We start from the raw sequence: 16,848 nt of genomic DNA, 5'->3' as shown, positions 1-16,848 counted from the left end.
TGTGATTCCACACTGTTTTTCCATAGAAAGGATTTGAATAGATGAAAGTTCATATCTTCATTCAGTCAGGCCTACTTTGCCTATTTCAAAGAAAAAATTCTTGTAGTTTGTGTCATTTGAAGGGCATCTTTGCCCAGTTTCCACAGCAGGGTTTTGCATATTTTAGCTAATTTGTGTCTGTTTCTAGGCAACATAGTAGGGTCAGGGGTAATGGTTTGGAACTCTCTTCTTATACCACTGTCTTGAGACAGGAATAAAAATCAGGTTGGCAAATCTGGAAGAGTTTTGACAAAACAAAAACTTGATTTTGTTTCCTTGAATCCATGAAGATGTTTTGTCCATATTCAAATTCACATTTTAATAGTTTGTCGTCTATGTACAGGTCTATTTTCTTTAATTTATCCAAAACAAGTTAATATTTTTCTTTCTATTCTTAAGCATGTTGTTTTTTTTTTTTTACGTCCAGAACATTTTATTCCCAGTATTTGATTCTTCCTTTCAAATGTTCTTGTTCCCTCTTTGGAAGACCTGAACTTTATAGTTTTGATCTCCATTGTCTGTGCTCATTTACTCATTTATACTTCATTTTTTATCCTCGTTCATAATTTTGCAGAATGCAGGGTAAAAGAGACAGTATTAGATTTGCCTCTATATTGCATATTTAGGGTTTATTTTTTAGCCATCGAGACTACAATTTGTATCTCTTTGTATTGTTTTCTGTTATCTATGTTTTTTTCTCTGCTTTTCAATTCCATCTCTTTTTGTTTATTTTGATGCACATGTGCTTGTGCCTAAAAGACCATGTCTTCTTAAAGTCATATTGAAGAAGCTAAGCATGGAAGATTTTCAGCACTTTTCCATAGATACTTTGTAAATATTTCTCATTCTTTCCTCGAAGCTGCTCACAATTCACTGGGAGAAGATTGCCAGAAAGTTAAAAAAAAATAATAGCAATGGATAAGTGTTCTGGTTCAAGATATTGACCTAGGAAGATCCTGAACTTACCTCCACTCACAGACTCACCACATCAACAGCTATATATGGAAAAATTTTCCTGACAAGAGTCCTAAAAACTAACAGGTACACATTGGGCAAATGAGAAAAAAAGAGACACATCAAAGCAGGTAGGAGGGGCTGGGGTACAGTCTCACCATAAACCTTACCCCTGGCATGGTGACCCACAGCCAGGAAGAAACTCAAAACATGGATCTTCTCCCTGAGAAACAAAGAGTTTGAACCTCACATTGGGAACCCCAATTTTTAGGACCTGCACCTGAGAGATGAGTTCCCAAAGCACTTAGCTTTGAAAACCAGTGGGCCTTGCATCCACAAGACCCACAGGGAATAGCAAACTGAGAAAGTGTCTTAAAGGGCTTTCCTGCTCAGACTCACTGGTTCCAGGGACCAGTGAAGAGGCAGCCAGACTTTTTGTGAAAAAGGCTTATTTGATTATCTTAAAGTGTCAGCCTGAGGGGAAGGCATCTAATTAATGCACATCCAGGTGTCTGCTAGGTTATTCTCTGGGAAGGGACGTTGGCAGGTGCCATCTTTGCTCTCTCTGCCTCATTCCAGCTTACCCGTATCTCCCAGAAAGGAGCTTGTACCCTCTTCTCATGCCCCAATTTTTGTGGTTGCCACCCAGGAGGCTCCTTTAGACTGCCTAGCTCTGGTGGCCAACAAGGCTTATGCTCACTGGCCCCAAAGGACTGTAACCAGCAGAGAAAGAGTTCTTAAAGGGCCACTACCCCAGGACACAACAAGAGGTGACAGTCCAATGAGCCCAGGCTTTCTGTTGAAAGAGGCCTATTAGATGATAGCTGAGGCCTGAGAGGCAGGCTTCTAATTAAACACACGTTTAGGGATTGACTGTAATCGTGTTTACAGAGACCTAGAAGGGAGGGTGCTATCTTCGTGATCTTCCTCTGCCAGGTTCCAGAGCACCAGTATTTCACAGAGGGGAACTTTTTCATGTATCTGGTGCACCAGTTTCTGTGGCTGCTGCTAAGAGGATGCCCTTAATCACTTGGCTGTGGAGGCCAGCGGGGCTTGCGGTCCCACAGGACTGTAACAATCAGAGAGTCAGTTCTTGGATGGCTACCACCCTCAGGGCACTGCACAGACAGAGACTGAAACCCACCCCAAGTCCTTCTGTGAAAAAGGCCTATTTGATTGTCCTGGAGCTTTGGCCTGAGGGCCAGGCATCTTGTTTGTCACACATCTAAGGGCCTACTGATGTTCTCTCAAGGGACGGAGGCCAGTGGATGTCATCTTTGCACTCTCCCCTTGTCTCACTTCAGCTTGCTGGTATCTCTCAGAAAGGAGCTTGTACACTCATCTGGTCCCCCAATTTTTGTGACTGCTGCCCAGGGGACACCTCTAGATCGCCTGTCTCTCATGGCCAATGGGACTTAAGCTTGCAGTCCCACAGTACTGTATATATTTGCAGACTTTAATAACCGCTCCCTGAGGATCTGGTGTTCAGTCAGCCTGAATCTAGGTGCTGACTGAGATCCTCCCCTTTGGGACACTGACAGGTCTTGGCACACCCTCAACTGCTGGGAGCCAGTAAAAATAAAATGGGCTGCTTGGACAATCACAATGGTTCACTCTCTGTGCTGTGGAGTTCAATGAGCTTTGACATATGCTCAATGTCTTATATCTGCCATTAGGGTATTAGTCAGAATAGTTTCACTACCCTAAGAAATCCCTTGTGGTTCATCTATTCAACCCTCCCCTTTACCTGAACTCCTGGCTGCCATTGATCTTTTTGAGTTGTATATACTTTTGCCTTTTCCAAAATATTATGTGATTGTACTGTATGTAGTCTTTACAGATTGCCTTCTTTCCCTTAACAATATGTATTTAAGGTTTATCCATGTCATTTTATAACTTAATGGGTCATTTTTTGTACTGCTGAATAAGATTCCATTGTAAGGATATATACAGTTTGCTTATCCATTCACCTCTCAAAGGGTAGTTTAGTTGCTTCCAGTCTTTGGTGATTACAAATAAGGCTGTTACGTTTTTCAGTTCTGTAATTTTATTTGGCTCTTTTTAATAACATCTATTTATTTGCTGAGATTTTTTTATTTTGAGAGAATTTGTAATTGCCTGTTAAGCATTTTATGGTGTCTACTTTAAAATACTTGTGACAGAATTTCAATATCTAATTCATCTTAGTATTAGCATCTTAGTATTAGTTGATTGTTTTTTCTCATTCATGTTGTGCTTTTTCTGGTACTTGATATGGTGGGTGATTTTTGACTGTGTCTTGCATATTCTTGAGCATCCCTGGATTTTGGTATATGAGGAGATCCTGGAACCAACCCCCATGGATACCAAGAGAAAACTGTATTACTACCTCAGGTCTAGAGAAAAGTGGGAAGAAAAAATAGAGCAAACCCCCAATGATTATTATTTTTTAATATATTAGAACCACACAATGAAGAAATATATACCAGTAGCTCTTACTTTTCAGCCAGGTACCTCATTCCTCAGAGTAGCAAGTAAGGGCTAAGGCAATAGTCCAATAGTATTAATCCAGGGAAGTCTCACATAGAGACTTTTTGAAATCAGTGTTTTTGTCTTATTATTGAGTTGTAAGAGTTTTTGGTATATATTCTGTATACAAAACCTTGATCAGGTAAAATTTTTTGCAAATATTTTTTTTGTCAATCTGTTTGCCTCTTTATTCTTGAAAGTCTTTCAGAGATCAGAAGTTTTTAATTTTGATGTATTCCAATTTGTATAGTCTTTATTTTACAATTTTCACATAGCCCAAGGCCACACAAATAAGAGATAAGCAATCCAATAACACTTGGCATTATTAATTTTTAAAATGGCCAATGTAATAGGCAAAACACTATATCCAATTCTTAAGAATTGTAGTTATTTGATTATTAGAGATGTTGGACCATTTCTAATATTTTTTTTCTTACACTTATTAATTACCAACTTTTTTGGCCATGTCACAGAGGGCAGGTGTCACACATCTCCCAAAATATCCTGTGGTATTTTTGTTAAAAAGAATTCTGCATAGTCTGGATAGACCATGATGTTGACCAATACAGAACTGTTTTTCCTTCAATTCAAGTAACTTGTTAAATAGAGCATGTTATACCTATGTATAGTTTGGGAGACTCAATCCATTTCTAAAAATTAGGACAAAAGACAGGAGATACATCATTTTTTATTATAACCATAATGTATCCACTACCAGTTATTGCCTGATAGAACATAAGTAGGACTTGGTTATGCTCCTTGTTGTTAATGACCCAAAGTCATTTTGGTATATATTCTTATATAAATCTGTATAAGCATGTATGTGAACACTAGTTTCTCTTAATATCTTCATGAATGGAAGAACCATAACAAAATTTCCATACCTATTTACAACACATGTATTTTGCTGATATTTCACAATTTGGTGAAAAATTTAAAGTTTATTTTCTCACTCTTCTTTTTATTTAATGTGTATGACTCTGGCCTCAACTTAAACTTTGCATTTGCTCTTATACAAGTATATAGAAGCAGCAGGACAAAGTGGCGACATGGCAGTATAGAGGGTTAGGAGTTAGAAGCCGTGGGTTTAAGTCCCAAGCACTTAACACATTTATGGAACAACTCCCACAGTCCAAATTCTATTTAATTTGAACAGCTGAAGAGATGAAATCTAAGTTTGCCATTTGTTAGTTGTTTAGACGTATGGAAGTCACTCCTTTTAGCTTTAATTTCCTCACTACAGAGTCATTAAGATTATGAAACAAGATAAAATTAAGAAAACTACTTGGTACATTATAAGTACAGCATACATGTAAGAGATTGCTATTATTTTGCAGTCACATCCCCTCTTCTCCTGAATAACTGGTGTTTTCCCATGTCTTATTTGGACCATCTGTAATTTAGATCACTTATTTTTGTGCTTAGTCTAAGCAGAGATGATCTCTATGTACATTTTCAGATTTCCATATGTAGAGACATCTCAAAACACCTAGGAGATTTTTGGTATATATTCTGTGTACAAAACCTTGATCAGATGAAAATTTCTACAGAACTTTTTTCTTAATCTCTTTGCCTCTTTATTCTTGAAAGTCTTACAGAGATCAGAAGTTTTTACTTTTGATCTGTTCCAATTTGTATATTCTTTGTTTTACAATCTTCACTTAGCCCAAAGCCACAAGAAATTTTCTCTTATATTTTCTGTTAGAAGTTTTATAATTTTAGCTTGACCTTTAGGTCTATGTTCCATTTCAAATCAATTTTTTGTATAGTGTGAAGTAAAGTGAAGATTATTTTATTTTTATTGTTTGCATATGGATATCCATTTGTTTAAGCACAATTTGTTGGAAAGCCTTTCTTTCCCCATTGAATTACCTCAGCACCATTTTAAAAAAGCAGTTGACCACATATGTATGTGTCTATTTTTGAATTCTCAGTTCTGTTCTATCGATCTATATGTCTGTTTTTATGCAAATGCCACGTTTTTTTCTTTACTGTAGCTTTATAGTATGCCTTAATCAGGTAGTATAAGCTTTCCAGCTTTTTTCTTCTATTTCAAAATTATAATGGCTATTCTAGTTCTTTTGTATTTCCATGTAAAGTTTAGAATCAACTTGTCAATTTCTAAAAAAAAACTGTGAGAATTTTATGGAGGGTTATATTGGATCTCACATCAAATTGAGAAGAATTGACACGGTAAGATATTGAGTCTTCCATTGTAGGCAGAATTATGGTTTCCATGATCTGTGTCCCCTGGTGTCACTCCTGTAAAAATGTTACATTTCATGACAAAAGGAATGTGGAAATGTAATTCAAGTTACTAATCAATTGACCTTGAAATAGGAAGATTATTCTGGATTATCTGGGAGAGCAATATGTAATCAATCACATGGGCTATTAAAAGCAGAAAGCAGGGGCAGAATTAGAATTATTAGAAATCCAAATGTTAATTTTTCAACCCAATATAAAAAGAACAACATAAGGAAAAGTGTCTATTTGTGTGCTGATTCACATTTAAATGTTTTATCTCTTTACACTGTTTAATTAAAGGACTTGTTTTGAGATGTTGTTGTTGTTGTTGTTGTTGATACAACATACTGAAAAGGACGCATCATTTCTGTGTTTTGGTGTTTTTTTCCCCCAAATCCATAACCTAACTCCAATCATGGGAAAACACCAGACAAACCCAAATTAAGGGTATTCTGTAAAGTAACAGACTAGTGATTTTCAATATTCTCAAATTCATTAAAGACAAGGAAACACTGAGGACCTGTTATGGACTAAAAGAGACAAAAGAGAATACTAAATATAATGTGGAACAAAACATGGTATTAGTGGAAAAATTGATGAAATTCTAATAAGGTCTATAATTTAGTTAGTGATGTAATACAAATGTTACTTTCTTGTTTTTGATAATTGCACCATGATAATATAAGATATTAATATTAGGGGAACCTGGGTGAAGGATATGAGATGTTTTGTACTATTTTTGAAAATCTGAAGTTACTTGAAATGAAAAAAATTTAGAAAATTTATACTAAGGCAATAAAATGGCTAGCACTTAGCAAAGTTCTGAGGGCATGAGCATATGACAGGTAATCTTTGAATAGGGCATGGTCTATCAATATTTGACTACAAGAAAGGGTGCTATCCTTTATGGGCTGAGTGTGAGAGACTTGAATGTGATCACACAGCACAGAAGGATCAAAGCAGTACATAAAAGGAATTTTTATATCTCAATTCCAAGTTTACCAAGTACCTCCCCTACTTGAGTGGTAACAGCTCAGCTGAAGGACGAATCTGTGCCAACAGGTTGATCCATCCTGAAAAGCAAAAATACATTTTCTTAAGCCTTTCTGGGAAGTCAAAGTCTTAACTAAAATAAATAACCTTAACATTATGGATTTTAAGTATCATAACAGATCAGTCTAAACAAAGTTTGGAGGCAGACAAGTCCTTGGAACTATTCTTAATTTGTTCTATTGTAGGTGGCTGCCTCCCTCTTCTGCTTCATCTATATCAGGAAGTCTGAATTAATCTTTGTGTTCTGACTGCTGTCTTATTAAATATCTGATATTTTTCTTCATACTTTTACCTTTTTCTCTGTAGCATTGTCTTTACATCTTCTGTATAATTAAAGAGATATTCTTGCTTAGTTCAGTTATTAGAAGCCCTAGAAATGTGCCTTTGTGAAGTGAGCTGGCTACAACTTGATACACTGTATTACCATGGGCTTTAGCCCATGGATTATGGGACAACTCACAGTTGTCTTTGCTGAAATTTTATGGTTTGTAATACCTGGAGGGCATAGTGGTAATTTTGTACAACCTTTATTTCTTAAAAATAAGACATCATGGACTCTTGAAATGCACAGTGATTGAGAGAAATGAAAGAAAGGTATGAGAAGAAGAAATAAATAAAAGAAATGTTCTTTTTTAATGCAAAGGAAATACTTCACTGGTGTTATTTTCAGAAGAAAAATATTTTCAGGTATGAGCCAGCTTTCAACTAACAGAGACTTACCTACTTTGGGATGTATATATCCTCCTGCTCCCCACACTCCTTCTGAATGCTACAGGGACTTCATTTTTTCTAACAACTAGCTAAAATGCACGTCTATTTGACAGTTTCATCACCAGTGGAAAAAGTCTGAAAATGGCATTCATATAGCTCTCTGAAAGATAGCAAGCACTTTGTGGAATACTCCAGAAAACAGTACCAAATACATGGTTAGTTGATTAAATGTAGTGGGAAACCAAAAGCTACATTATATTTTAAATTCTGGGAAAATGCATGAAGTTGTACATGGAGTATCCATGATCTCTTTCTATCCTCTCTCAATCACACACACACACACACACAATTTTAGTTTGTTATTCTGATATCTAGTTGTTTTATTTGCTAAAAGTCTCATCCTAGTAATGTAAGTGTAACAATGTTAAAAATTAACAGTATGATTTGTGCTTTTGACTAGAGTATATAAACTACACATTTTCTCTGTATAAACAGATAAAATTTTTCAGAAAGTTCAGTAAATGTTTATTATTAAAATCCATGTGCAAATATGAATAGATGAGAACATTTTTGGTAAGTTTTAGGTCTTTGACCAAAAGCCTAAGGCAAATATATTTAATGGGAGAGAATTCATATACTTTCCCTTTAAGGTAAGGTACAAGGCAAAAATGCTTGTTACTTCCATCACTGGTTAACACAGGTAATCCTGTCTCATTAAAATGGGGAAAATATAAATACCTGGATTGGAAGAAAACAATAACTTTAATTTTATATAGATAATTTGACCATTTACATATAGGAACCCCTATGAAATCAATATACAAATTATTAGAATGAAAGTGTTCATAGAGGAACAAAAATCAAGAGTTATTCCACACTTGGAATAGGTGACTAAGGTATTATTTCTATTAATATTATGAATGAAGTATGTCCTTTTCACTGTATATTCTTGCCAGTGTAATCAGTGTTTCATAAGGAGACAGTAGAGATAATGAGGAAGAAGAAATATATGAAGAATGATTGTTGGTGATTTAGAATTTTCCAAAACTGTCAAAGGACCTCAATCCACAAACATAAGAAGCACTATAGGGACTTCCCTGGTGGTCCAGTGGTAAAGAATCCGCCTTCTAATGCAGGGGGCGTGGGTTCGATCCCTGGTTGGGGAACTAGATCCCACGTGCTGAGGGGCAAGTAAGCCTGCCTGCCACAGCTACTGAGCTCGGGTTCCTCAACAAGAGAGCCCACGTGTTGCAAACTACAGAGCCCACATGCCCTGGAGCCCACACGCCCTGGAGCCCGCGCACCACAACTAGAGAGAGAAAACCCATGCACCACAACTAGAGAGAAGCCCGCCTGCTGCAACGAAGACCTGACACAGCCAAAAAAATAAAGAAAATTAAATAAATAAAATTAAAAGAAAAAGAGTCACTATAAATCCAAGACATATAAATACAAAAAACTTCAAACCAAGGCACATCATAGTAAGACTGCTGAAAATAAAATGCAAGGAGAAACTCTTTAAAGACTCTCAAGAAAAAAATGACACAGGGCTTCCCTGGTGGCGCAGTGGTTGAGAGTCCGCCTGCCGGGGCAGGGGACACGGGTTCGTGCCCCGGTCCGGGAGGGTCCCACATGCCACGGAGCGGCTGGGCCCGTGAGCCATGGCCGCTGAGCCTGTGTGTCCGGAGCCTGTGCTCTGCAGCGGGAGAGGCCACAACAGTGAGAGGCCCGTGTACCGTAAAAAAAAAAAAAAAAAAAAAAAGTGACACAGTATCATTAAGAACAACAATATAACTGACAGCTTACTTTTCAACATCAACAAAAGCCAACAAGAAGACAGGGAATAATATTTTTAATGTAAAAATAAATGCAAATTTAAAATTTAATAATGAACTTATCCCTCATGTATTAAGGTGAATTAAATACATTTTTAGAAAACCAAAATGAGAGAATTTATCATTAGTAAGCCTGCCCTAAAATTAAAAACTAGTATTTAGGCTGCTGGAAAATTATTCCATGTTGCAGTTTGGAGATGCAAGACGTAAAAAGGTAAATATAAATGAATTGTTGTCAGTATAAAACTATAGAATAGTAGCAGCAGCAGCTGCGGCAACAATGATGTTTCCTTATATATATATATGAAAATAAAATATAGAAAACACAGAAAGTAATAAGTGAGGTTAAAGTAGCCTGATGTCTTTTTAGTATTTGAAGTTTGATAAAAGTAATAATATTGGATTTTAAATCAAGGCTTCATGTTGTAGTCTTTAGGATAAACATTAATATAGACCTGAAAGAATGTGCAAATAATAAGTTATAAGAGGGGTAAAATGGTATAATAAAACACAATAGAAAAAGGTGAGGTAAAAATAAAATTAGTTAACATAGAGAGGTGGGACAAAGAACAAGCACATTGTACAATGGTAGATTTTAAGCCAAATATATCAGTCATTCCATTAAATAGCTTAATTTCCTAATTAAAGACAAAATCAGTCTGGATAAAAAACTAGAGATGCCCTCTAAATAAAATGACATAAATAGATTGAAGAGCAAAATATGAAAAAGGGTTATGATATCAACAAAAAGAAAACTCTTCTAGTTGTACTCGTATGACAAAAATAGAACATAAAGTAGAAGTATGACTAGAGATAGAGTTATTTCGTAAGGATAGAGTCTCAAAATACCAGGAATATATATATATATACATTCTAACTTTGTATAAACCTAATGAAATAATCTCAAAATACACTAAGCAAAGACTAACATAACTAAAGGAATAGATTAATCCATAGTCCTAAGTGGAGATTTTAACATTTATTTCATAGTAAGTTTAGAACAAGATAACAGAAAAGATCATTTAAGTTTGAAGTAGAAGGAAGGAAATGATCAAAGTCAAGAGAGACATAATAAAATATGAAGCAAATATACAATAGAGAATAAATAAAGCCAAATGTTGGCTCATTTACAATATGTTTGTTTTTTTTTCACTCTGTCAAGACCAATCAAGAAAAAAAAAAAAAAAAAGGCAGGACAGAAATAACCAGTACCTGGAATGAAAAATGGGCATCACTTTAGATCCTATGGATTATTATAAAGACATTAGCTGGGTAATTTGAACAACTTTACAAAAATAAATTTTTTAACTAGATGAAAGGAGAAAGTTTCCTTAGAAATACATGTGAATATTCAGATTCGAGTACTGGTTATGTAAGTATTCTCTTTTTATTTGTCACATTGACAGTTTTGTTCTGTGCACTTCTTAGTACGCATATCGTATTTTACAATTAAAAACCTGAGTAAAGAAAAAAAAAAGAAATACATGTGAATAAATGAAACAAGAGGACATGGAAAATCTGAATAATTCTCTGTCTATTAATGAGTTTGATGTCATAATTAATTTGAATATCTATGGAAACCTTTCCCAATTAGTGTCTGCTTATGCATAGGATGAAGTGATTTGTGTCCCTCTGAGAACTAGTGGAAATGCCAGCTAAATTTTTTTTCAAATCTGCTTAAAGGCATCAGAGAACAGGGGATAAGATTCTGTACAAGGCTGAAACATGTAAAGGTAAGCTTAAGATATGCAGTCATTCAATCATTTTTCCCATAGTAGCATTTGCCAATTTCAAATTAAGGAAGAGGTTAAGAAGTAGAAAGCTGAGAAGAGATCAGAAGACTAAAACCAGCAGAACTTTTGGGAGTAGTATGCAATGGAGCAACAAAATAGGAGGCTTTAGGGCCACAGATGTCTGGAGTCCTCCCTCTGAAAACATTGGCTATATTCTGAACCTATGGTGGGTAGTAGACTAAAAAGCTAAGTCAAAAATATGTGAAAAACAAAATTTCCAAAATCTTGCAGTGCTGAAAATTTAAAGATTATAGTTCATGACCCATCAATAAGAGGGACTCCAATGAACAACACAGCAGATTTACATTGGGAACTTCTGGTGAGCTACAACATACCCACAGGATAAACCAGTTGTAAACTGAGCCTTACCAAATCTACAACCCAATATTAACTCCATGAGTCCCTGTCTGCATGAAATTATCACCTCCAACTTTAACTGACTAGCAGAGGAGCTTATGAATACTATTTGGTGTATAATAAAATCATCTGGAACCTCTAGCGGTTTTCTTTTTTTTTTTAATTGGCTGTGTTGGGTCTTAGTTGCGGCATGCAGAATCTTCATTGCAGTGTGTGGGCTTCTCTCTAGTTGTGGCGCATGGGCTCCAGAGCACGTGGGCTCAGTAGTTGCAGCACACGGGCTTAGTTGCCCCACGGCATGTGGGATCTCAGTTCCCCAACCAGGGATCGAACCCACGTCCCCTGCATTGGAAGGCAGATTTTTAACCACTGGGCCACCAGGGAAGTCCCTAGAGGTTTTCTTTTAATATATGATTTTTGGTATTCATTTTTAAAATTACTTGGTATTCCTATAAAACAAACATAATAGAACTAGGCAGAAGATAATAAGGAAATAGAAGACTTGAACTACACTATACACAAATTAGGACCAATAGACGTCTATAGAACATTCTACCAAAAAAGAGCAGAATTCTTCCCAAGTGTACATGGAACATTCTCCAAGATAAACCATATGCTATCCCATGAAACAAGTCTGAATAGATTTAAAGAGATAGAAATCATAAAAGATATGATATTCTATCACAATGGAGTAAAATTAGAAATTAATAACAGAAATAAATTTTTGTAATTCCCAAATAGTGGAAGTTAAATAACATACTCCCAAATAACCAAAGGGTCTGAGGAGAAATCATACAAAAATTAGAAGATACTTTGGAACAAATGAAAATGGAGATAAAACATACCAAAATTTAAGGAATGTAGCTAAAGCTGCACTTAGAGGGAAACTTATAGCTGTAAATGCCTACAGTAAAAAAGAAATCTCAAAACAACAACCTAACCTTCCACCTTAGGATACCAGGAAAAGAGAAAAATGGATAACCCTTTAGCTAGACTTATCAAGAAAAAAGAGAGGACTCAATTTATTAAAATAAGTAATGAAAAAAGGTATATTATTACTGACATCACAGAAAGAAAATGATTGGAAGGAAATACTATAAATAACTCTGTGTCAACACATTAACTTCAGTGAAATGGAAAAATTTCTAGAAACACATAAAAACCAAAACAGACTCAAGAAGAAATAAAAAATCTGAAGAGACCAAAAACAAGTATCATGAATTGAATCAAGCTTCCCCTTCCCAAAATTCATATGTGAAAATCCTAACCTCCAGTGCCTCAAAATGTGACCTTATTTGGAAATAGGATCTTTGCAGATATACTTAAGATGAGGTCATATGACTGGTGTCCTTACAAATATGAGAAATTTGTACTCAGACATACATACAGGGTAACATTATGTGAAGATGAAGGCAGAAATTGGGGTGATGCTTCTATAAGCCAAGATGCACCAAAGATTGACAGTAAACCACCAGAAACTAGAGGAGAGACATGGAACAGATTCTTGCTCATGACCCTCAGGAGGAACCAACCTGTCAACACTAATCTCAAACTTCTAGCCTTCAGAATTGTGAGAAAATAAATTTTTATTGTTTAAGGTACCCTGTGTGTAGCACTTTGCTACAGCAGCCCTAGCAAACTATCATTAGTGGAGAAATTAAATTAGTAACGGAAAAAAAAAAAATCCTAGGCTAGGGTGGCTTCACTGGTGAATTTTGCCAAGCATTTAAAGAAGAAATACCAATTATCCACAAATTCTTCCAAAAAACTCAAGGATAAAGGAACATTTTCCAACTCATTCTATAAAGCCAGCATTACCCTGATACCAAATCCAGATAATGAAATCATGAGAAGAGAGATCTGCAGCCCATTATTCCTTATGCATATAGATGCAAAATCCTCAACAAAATACTAGCAAGCTGGATCCAGTAATACATAAAAAGCATTATACACCATGACCAAGTGTTATTTATCCCAGGAATCCACAAATAAATGAAATACAAAATATCAATATAATAAATGATGGAATCCTCATTATCATTTTGATAGTTGTAGAAAAAGCTTTTGAAAAAATTTCATATCCCCAGTGATTAAAACAAACAAACAAACAAAAAACTAGGAATGCAGAGGATCCTCCTCGATCTGATAAAGGGCATCTAAACAAAAAACATCCACAGCTAACATACTGAATGGTGAAAGACTAGATGCTATCCCTGTGAGATCAGGAACAAGACAGGGATTTCTATTCTCACCACTTCTATTCAACGTTGTACTTGAGGTGTTAGCCAGGCAATTAGACAGGATATGAAATAAGATGCATTCAGATTGGAAAGGAAGAAGTAAAACTACCTCCATCTAGAACTAATAAACTAACTCAGCAAGGTTACAGGATACAAGATCAATGTACAAAAATCAATTATATTTCCCTATATTTGCAATGAACAAACCAAAAATGTTATTGACAGTTACACTTATAATAGCATCAAAAAATAAAAAACTTAGGAATAAATTTAACTAAAAGTTTATGCCTTGAAAACTTCTAAACAGGGGGAAGAAGACTCTTTTGAACAGATAGTACAGGGACAACTGGATATCCACATGTAAATAAATTAATTTGGACTCCTACTTCATACCATATTTTAAAATTAATTCAAAATTCATCAAAGATCTAAATGTCAGAGAAAACACTATAGAAGTCTTAGGAGAAAACATAGGCATAAAACAACATGGCCTCTATTTCTTAGAAATGATATCAAAAGCACAAAGAACAAAACAAAAAATAGGTACATTGTACATCAGCAAGGTTAAAAATGTCTGTGCTTAAGGACACAAGAAAGTGCAAAGACAATTCACAGAATGGGAGAGGGGTGGGATTATGACAAGAGAAAGTCTTGGATTTTTCTACAGGCTTCGGTGTCACTGGTTTCACGCTAATCTAGGGTGCTGGAGACTCTCAATTGGTTTCTGGATTTTTCACCAAGAGAACTAACGCATACATCATTATTGAATGGGTGTGTCTCTCCAGGGAAAGAGCGTCCAGGGCTTCCTATTCTTTCCTTTTGCTGATATTACTACTCAATATTGATTTTTTAAAAAACACAATTATTCATTTGAATATCTTTTCTTTGCATTTGACTTTCTCAAATGTAAAAAGCAAGATATCATTTATAAAGATTCTGATTACTTGCATTCTGATCAGTGGAGGTACATTTCTCTGAGATTACATCCTGAAACAAAGTTGCTGTTACAGTCATACACTAAAGAGTTGACCAAATATATATTTAAAGTACTGCACTTCAGCACTCTTTCTTACACATTGCCATACAAATGTAAATCAGTGCCTTTCTGGAAAGCAGATTGCAATTATGTATCGAGCCTTAACAATACTTGTACTCTTTAAACTAGTAATTCAACTCAGAGAAATTGACCTACATCTCTATTTCCTAGGAATAAAGATTTACATTGAATACTGTTCTTTGCATTTTTTCAGTAAAACTAAAACTTTCGAAATACCTCAAGTGCGCAACAATAAAAGAATGATTCAATAAAGCATGGTACATACCCACATGGAATCCTTTACAGCTATTAAAATTCATACTTAAAAATATTTTAGGCTTGAGGAAATACTTGCAGTTAATGGTAAGCAGAGAAAAAACAAGCTAATACTAAAATATGCGGGTGTAAAAATCACAGGACACCTGGGATTCATTTTTAAATACTTCAGCAAAAGAAAATTTTAAATTCAGGTGATAAAGACACTGAGGGATATTCTTAATAATTGTTGAGTCTTGGTGCCATTTGATTTATTATGATCATCTCTAAATTAGGTATGTTTAAAGAAGTTCATGATCACTTTAAAAACAACCTACAGATGAATGGTTAGAGCAGAGGGGATTTTTAGGGCAGTGAAGCTATTCTGTATGATACTGTAATGGTGGTTACATGTCATTATACATTTTTTAAAACTCACAAAATGTACAAGACAAAGAGCTAACCCTAAAGTAAACTATGGACGTTAGTTTAAAATAATGCATCAATATTGGCTCATCAATTGTAACAAATATACCATGTAAGCAAAATGTTAATACGGGAAACTGTCTGGGGAGGTTGAGGGGATCCATGGGAACTCCATACTTTTCACTCAGTTTTTGTTGGTAAACCTAAAACTGCTCCTTAGAAATAGTCTAATTACAGAGAAAAGAAAGAGTAGTGGTTGCCAGAGGGGAAGGGGTAGGGGGTGGTGGGGGACAGAGAGTGACAATTTTGGTGGTGAGCATACTGTAGGGTATACAGATGTAGAAATGTAGTACATATGAGGCTTATACAGTGTTGTAAACCAATATTACCGCAATAAAAATAAATTTTAAAAATAGTTTATTTAAAATAAATAAGATACCACGAATAAGCAGTATATTATCAATTTCCTTTTATGTACTTACATTGAATAAGGCTGAAAATGATACAGTTAAATGTAAAGAAAAATATTTGGTGGAATTATGAATTATTTTTATGTTCTTATTCCTAGTTTTATTTTCTTCTAAATTATTAGGTAAAGGTTAAAGAAAATTCTTACGTGCATATTATAGTCAACACCACCTCCGAGAAAAACCTGTTATTATATTATCATTTGGTCTTAATTCCTTTCAGTATACTCATGATGTGTAACTTATACATAATGAATCTTACTCTGTATGTGTTTTTGGCATGTGAGATCTGTTTAACACAATCTCTGGTGAAAATATCCAAGTAACGTTTGGAGTCAGAGGGAAAACAAATAAATCTATAAATCCATTTGTAGGAATTGGCGGTTACTATTTTCATTCAGTCTAATATCTTTCTACAAGAGCAAGCAAACTAGGAAATATAATTGTGTGAAATGGAAACATTTATTCTTTCAAAGGTAAATTTTGAACTTTTCAAAATAGCTCATTCTAGCTATTTAAATATGGTAGTTTATTTTTCCATAGTTATTGTGTAGGAAATGTTAAAACCAAATCTGAAGAATAAAAAAAAAGTAAAATATTTTCACTCAGAAACATCAGATATGAAACAGTTTTTCCCTGACACTGTATTCTTCAATATCCCTGCTTCCTCACTATCATTCAAAAACTAATCTTTAGAAGGACCTTCAAGATAGCAGAGGAGTAAGACATGGAGATCACCTTCCTCCCCACAAATACATCAAAAATACATCTACATGTGGAACAACTCCTACAGAACACCTACTGAATGCTGGCAGAAGACCACAGCTCAGTGCTTTGTGTCCACCTAGAGGGGTGGGATAGGGAAGGTGGGAGGGAGATGCAAGAAGGAGGGGATATGGGGTTATATGTATACGTATAGCTGATTCA

This window comes from Aethalodelphis obliquidens, unplaced genomic scaffold (assembly GCF_003676395.1).
Source record: "Aethalodelphis obliquidens isolate GAN/ISIS:26980383/991018 unplaced genomic scaffold, ASM367639v1 scaffold77, whole genome shotgun sequence".
Classification (NCBI taxonomy): Eukaryota; Metazoa; Chordata; class Mammalia; order Artiodactyla; family Delphinidae; genus Aethalodelphis; species Aethalodelphis obliquidens.
The sequence above is the reverse complement of the archived record's forward strand: the minus strand, read 5'-3'. Positions refer to the sequence as shown.